Genomic DNA, 7136 nt, shown 5'->3' on the forward strand with positions numbered 1-7136 from the left:
CACACCATACATAAAAACTAACTCCAGATGGATCAAAGACTTAAGTGTGAAACCTAAAACTATAAACTTCCTCAAGGGAAAAATAGGGAAAATTTAGCAGCCCTAATATACGGCATAGGAGCTCTGGTGGTATAGTGCCTAAGGCACTTGACTGCTAACCAGAAGCCTAGCAGTTCAAACCCACCAGCCACTGTTCAGAAGGAAGGTTGGGCAATCTACTTATGTAGTGATACTGCCTCAGAAACCCATGGAGGGGTCAGTATGAGTCGGATCTGACTCGACTGCAGTGAGTTTGTTTTTTTTTATTTTGGAATATATGGCATAAATAGCCTATCAAGCATAAGCCAAAAGGCACAAAAAGCAGAAGGTAAACCAGATGAATGGGACCTTCTAAAAATTAAATTTTTATATAATTCCAAAGACTTCTCCAAAACAGTCAAAAGAGAACCTACAGATTGGGAAAAAAATACTTGGCCATGACATATTTGACAAGGGACTTATCTCTAAAATTTATAGAAAACCCCAGCACCTCAATAACAAAAAGGCAAATAACCCAATTTAAAAATGGGCAGAAGACATGAATAGACACTTCACCAAAGAGGATATTCAGGCTGCTAACAAAGACATGAAGAAATGTTCACAATCATTAGCCATTAGAGACCATGCCATCTTGCCCCAGCACTAGTAGCAAAGTTCAACAAGACAGAAAATAACAAATGCTAGTGAGGATGTGGAAAGATTGAGACTCTAATACACTGGTGGTGAGACTGTAAAATGATACAACCACTGTGGAAAGCAGCATGACAATTTCTTAAAACGTTGGAATTAGAAATACCACTTGACCCAGTAATTCCATTACTAGGTATATATCCTAAAGATGTGAGAGCCAGGACAAGAACAGATATATGCACACCCATGTCACAATTAAAAAAAAAAAAAAAAAAGGCTATAGTCTGCAGTATGGATCACACCTCAACATAAAGAAAATGAAAATTCTCACAACTGGACCAATAAGCAGGATCACAATAAATGGAGATAAGATTGAATTTGTGAAAGATTTCATATTACTTGGATCCACAAGCAATACCAATGAAAACAGCAATCAAGGAATCAGATGTCATATTGAACTTGGCAAATCTGTTCCAAAAGAACTCTTTAAAGTGCTGAAGAGTAAAGATTTGTCTTTGAAGACTAAGGTGTGCCTAACCCAAACCTTGGTATTTTCAATAGCCTCATATGCAAGTGAAAGCTGGACAATGAATAAGGAGGACTAAAGAAGAGTTGATGCTTTTGAGATGTGGAGTTGGCGAAGAAAACTGAAAGTACCATGTACTGCCAGAAGAATGAATAAATCCGTCCTGGAAGAAGTGCAGCTGGAAGGAAAAAAGTCCAGCTGGAATGCTCCTTGGAAGCGAAAATGGTCAGACTTTGTCTCATAGTCATGTTTTCAAAAGAGACCATTCCCTCGGAAAGGATATCATGCTTGGTAAAGTGGAGGGTCAGTGAAAAAGGGGAAGACTCTCAACAAGACAGACTGACACTGGCTGCAAGGATGGGCTCAGTTATAGCAAGGATTGTGAGGATGGCACATAACTGGGCAGTGTTTCATTCTGTTGTACATAGGATCACTATGAGTCAGGCCAACTCGACAGCACCTAAGAACAACAAAAGGTGACACTCCCTTTTAGATCCTGGGGGGAAGGATGCCCTTCAGGTTTAACCCACACTGGCTAAATCTATTCTCAGGGCAAATAAGTGAACAGACTGTGATCACAAATTCAGGGACACAACCCAATGTAGCAGAGCCTCTGATTCCTAGGATAGATTTCAAAATGTGGTTAAGGTTCTATTCCCAGTCTTCTCTGATTTGTACTTTTCTTTTTAAGAAGTTTAAATTTTAGAGTCCCACTGAAAGTTCCAACTATGCCCCATATTTATGTGTTTGTTCACATTCTTATTAAAAGTGTTATTTGCATCCCAACCAGAGAAAAATACAACAGGGTTTTATTTCCTTTACTTAGAATTTCCTGAGTCTCCAAGGGAATTTGAAATAGGGTTAGTTGTTTAAACAATGCATCCTGTATAAAAGTTATAGCACAATGAAGGCATCTATAGAGACTGAGTCCACACACCAGAAAGGCTACAAATCTCTATCAGGAAGGTCAACACGTCTGTACCCAAAGCATCTTCAATGACCTTCCGTAAGTATCTAGTTCTTTCCCTTTGAAGGAAATGCTTCCTGAAGTAGAGATGGGCCAGTGTCCCATGTGATGTGTGAGTTGCTGTGGTAAGTGATGCTGTTCTTCCCTTATGGAACAAGTAATGCATTGTAACCACTAAAAGAAAACTCCAGCTGTCCCTTTACACGCTAGTCTTTTTGGCAAGTGTTCAGATTTTTTTTCCCCTATTGAATAGTCATAATTCATAGAGAGAGCCAGACACACAGATTTCTTTTTTCAACAGACTTTGTGTGTTTCTTTGGCTATCTTATCCCTAATTGCTTGCCGAAAACCTACCCCTCCATGCTGGTAAAGTAGAGAGAACCAGTTTCATGAACCAGCACATACAAGATTTAAAAATTCACTTTTTTTGAGACATTTATTGCCAATTTGATTCAAGCAGGGAGGAAGATTGTGTAAGTTGGTTATTAGGAGCTGCAGGTGTGCTTGGAGAGGGAAAAGGCTTCTTATGCAGGAACTATAGATAATCCCTCTTATAAAACTTCCCTAGCTTGTAATTTTTTTTTTTTTTCCTCATCCCTCTGGGAAATGTTGTAAGCAGGAAATCACATATGTGCATTAAAAGTGAGGTGATAAGCCAGTTTTACCAGACTCTACTTTCTGGAAATGACCGTGAATTTTGAAATTTTGACTCTTCAAAATTTCTGATTTACTTCAATTCAATTTTAAGCAGTTCATACTATATACGATTAACTCATCTTGATTTTGTGCCTTTATATGTGGCTGTGGATAAACTTCCACAAAAATATCATTTGAATGGACAGGAAGTCTCTATTTCCTGTCCTGAAGTGTTGTGAATGAACATCTGAGCAGGGACCTCATCTTTTTCTTTTTTCCCCCCTACCTTTTTTCTTTTGTCTACTAAGTAGTGCTTTGTGAGTTTTCACCAAACCAGGGGCATCCATGTGTGAGGAGAGCTAAGCTAGAACCATTCATGAGTATTTTGAAGAAGGAAAGCCTTTTTCTTTTTCTAGACAACTGATCTGAGGTAGGTCAGAGTTTGAGGAGAAAATGTTTTAGATAATTCTTGTGGACCAGGCACTATGTTGGTGTCTTAGCTATTTAGTATTGCTGTGACAGAAATACATAAAGTCAGTTGAAAAAAAAATGTGTGTCTGGCTCTCTCCATGACTTATGACTATCCAAAGGGGGGAAAAAAAAAAACCTGAATATTTGCCAAAAAGACTGGTATGTAAAGTGGGTGATTTTAACGGATAGAGATTTATTTTCTCACAGTTTAGCAGGCTAAAAAGTCCTAATACAGGGTGCTAGTTGGCCCTTGACTGCTAACCAGAAGGCTGGAGGTTCAAACTCACCAGCCACTCTTTGGAAGGAAGATGGGGCAATCTACTGCCCTGCCGTAGTGATACTGCCTTGGAAATCCAAGGAGGGGTCACTATGAGTTGGGTCTGACTTGACAGCACATAACAACAACAACAACAGTTCTGGGAGAAAGCATCCTATCTCTGGTCTGGAAGAAAATCCTTGTCTCAGCTTCTCTAGTATTCTACTCAGAGTTCCTTGTAGGTCTCCAAGTGGTATCTATTTTTCCTCCACTTGTGCTTGCTTGTTTCTGTGACTAATCTCCTCTTTTTATATCTCAGAAATGGTTAGGCTTAAGGCAAAACCCATACAGATATGGCCTCAATAACATAGCAAAGAAAGCCTTATTTCCAACTGAGATTACATCCACAAGTATAGGTGTTAGGATTCCAACACATATTTTGTAGATATACAATTCAATACATAATACAAAGTATTATAAACACAGGTCTTGCCCTTGAGGAGCTTAATATCTCACAGGGGGAGCAAAATGTTCCTATCCACCAGTTGCACAGCCATACAGCATGGAGCATATTAAAGGAGGAGATAGAACAAGTTATGAGTATCACAGAAGAAGCCAGCATAACAGCTAAAGTGAGGAGTCAGTGAAGGAGGCGATGGGAAGAAAAGAACTAGTTTTCAGGGTGGCTTTTAGAGGGTATTTCACATAGGAAGTTCCTGGGTGGTGCAAGCAATTAAAGCCATCGTTTGCTAACTGATAGGTTGAAGACTCCAGCCCAATCAGAAATGGCTCAAAAGAAAGGCCTGGCAATCTACTTGTGAAAAATTAGCCATTGAAAACCCTATGGAGCATAATTCTACTCGGACACACAGAGATTCATGGCAACTAGTAATTGGGAATTGTGTGCAGGGGAAAAAACATAAGTAGAAGAGAAATATTTCTGGTGTTTCTGCACTTCTGAAGGAATGAAAGAAAAAAAAAAAAAAAAAAAACTCACTGTGGGACTTGGGTGCCAGAGTATGCATTCCTTTACATGGGCAAGAGTCTGCCCTAGGTTATCTACACAGATACGGACCTTGTCTCTTATGGTCTAGAATAGCTCATTCCAGTGTCAAAGTCCTTAAATCTTTGAAGGATTATCCTGGGCTCAGAGTTAACCACAGGGTCTGCTGAGGCTTTGTGGAAGCTGTTCTACTGCCCAGTTTCTCTCTCTCTGCCCACTCCTGTTTCCTTTCAACCCCTTCCACAGGTGTCAATCCCGGGAGTACCGCCCATAAACCTTCTGCATCTTTATGTCCATCTCAGAATCTGCTTCTCAGACAACCCAACTTGCTGCAAGGTGATTTTCCCCTGGTCACTGGCAAAACTTTCACATAGGATTTCTAAAGGTTTCCAGCCATTGTATTGCTGACCCTTGTAGCAAAGTCAAAGAATGATGTTCATACCTAGAAGAATTAATTAAAAAACAAACAAACAAAAAAAAAACCTTACTGTCATCAAGTCGTTTTTCTGACTCATAACGACCCCTCCTTGGATTTCCAAGGTGATATCTCTATGGAAGTAGATTGCCCAATCTTCTTTCTGAGAAGTGGCTAGTGGGTTTGAACTACCAGCCTTCTGGTTAGCTGTCAAATGTCTTAGGCACTATGCCACCAGTACTGTACTAGACAATAGGGAGCCATTTGGAACAGATCTGAGGCAAAGAAATAACACAACAAATAGCCTGAAATGAGCTATGCAGACAGTGAGACTATAAAAAGGCAAGTCTAACATGGAGTAGGATGATCAGGGAAGATTACATTGAAGAGCTTGCAGGAAGAGCTGGTGCTGGGAGCCAAAAGGAGGAACATATAAGGAGTTCTACTCAAGGGATATAAAATAAGCAGAACTGGGAGACTTGTCCTAAAGAGACATGTTTGAAATCAGTAAGTCTGTCAAGACTAGAGTGATTATGTAGGAAAAAAAAAATAATAAAGAAGTAATATCTGAAAAGGTAGAGATTTTATCCTAAAAAGTGGTGTCTAGCTCCAAAGCCTCCTAAACCAAACCAAACCAAACTCACTGCTGTAGAGTTGATCCCTACTCACAGCAACCCCCTTTGGATTTCTGAGCCAGTAAGTGTTTACAGAAGTAGATTGCTCAGTCTTCCTTCCACAGAGTGGCTCATGAGTTTGAACAGCCAACCTTCTAGTTAATGGACAAATGCCTTAGGCACTACTCCACCAGAGTTCCTTCAAAGCCTTGTAGGAAGGCACAATATCCTCAACTAGTGACTAGTTTACATTTTTTTTTTTTTTAATACACTCCCAGGGCCTGGAAGCTAATGGAGACACCAAATGTTGCAGAAAATGTCAAGGAGCTTGTAAACAAAAAGAGAGCAATCCCAGAGACCCACCTATTAAGAAGACAATGATTTTTAGAAGTATTCCTCTCAGATTCTGAGGAAGGAGGAAACTGTAGCACAGAGGTTTTTGTAATTTGCATAACTATGAACCGTCACCTTTTTAGTAGTTAAGCTGTGATTTGAATTCCACAGCCAATATATTACTCCACAGCCAAGGCACTTAACCACTGCTACAGTCCTTACAATAATTATAATAACAAGAGAGGGAGAAATTCAAAATCTTCCCCACCCGCCAAAGAGCTAGTCAGCAAGTGACTTATTCTTTTCTTCTATTCTGAATATATTTATTCTAATATTTAGTTTCTGTAATCTCACAGATGTTTTTCTTATTCTTATATATTCTAAGACCCTGACGACCTCAGAGCCTATTTTTCGATTCAGTTTATTAACTTCCACTTCAGGCTAAATTTCCAAGAGGAATTAAGTTTGGTCTAGCTCATCTCTTGGGAACACATAATCTCCTGAGTTACTATTTGGAATTGGATGTTCTCGGGTCACATGTTCACCCCTGAATCAAGCAGCGTGGTTTCTGGGAGAATACAGGAGATATAAAAAAACATAGCTGCTGAGATATTGAAAGGTTGTAGGTATGCAACGTTTTCTTATGAAGTAGGCATGCAGAGACTGGCCACAAAGGAAAACTATTCAATGCTAGGTGGTGATTCCTCTCTTCTTAAGTTCCTTCAGAAGAATAGGCTAGGAAAGAGTACCTTTTCCTCACATGCGTTCGACTGGGTTCTCTAGAGAAACAAAACCAGTAAAGCTTAAAGAGAGAGGAGAAAAAAAAAGAAATTTATCTTAGGAAAATGGCTCACACACTTATAGGAGCTGGCAAGTCCAAAGTTCTTAGATCAAATGCCAAGCTGGTGGCTTTTCCCCAGTCATGCAGCCTCAGGGGCTGAGGAGCTCAATGTTGGCAGGCAGTTTACTGGCTGTTGACTCCAACAAATGATGAATCCTAGATCTCCGGGCTGAATGGTGGATTGTTCACTCACAGACAGTTGTAGGCAGCACAACAGAATCCTGATCCACCGAAGAGTGTCTCTTTTCCCAGGATGTCCATAAATATACTGGAAGCAGGCCACACCCCTAGGGAAACTCCCTTTCAATGGATTGGCTGCTCAAAATATATACATCTGATCCAATCATTGGAACAACCCACATCACAATTGCTTAAAGCACACAGAATTGTGGTCCAGCCAAGTTG

Source organism: Orycteropus afer, unplaced genomic scaffold (genome assembly GCF_000298275.1).
Source record: "Orycteropus afer afer isolate SDZICR_OR568_19922 unplaced genomic scaffold, OryAfe1.0 scaffold00276, whole genome shotgun sequence".
Taxonomy (NCBI): domain Eukaryota; kingdom Metazoa; phylum Chordata; class Mammalia; order Tubulidentata; family Orycteropodidae; genus Orycteropus; species Orycteropus afer.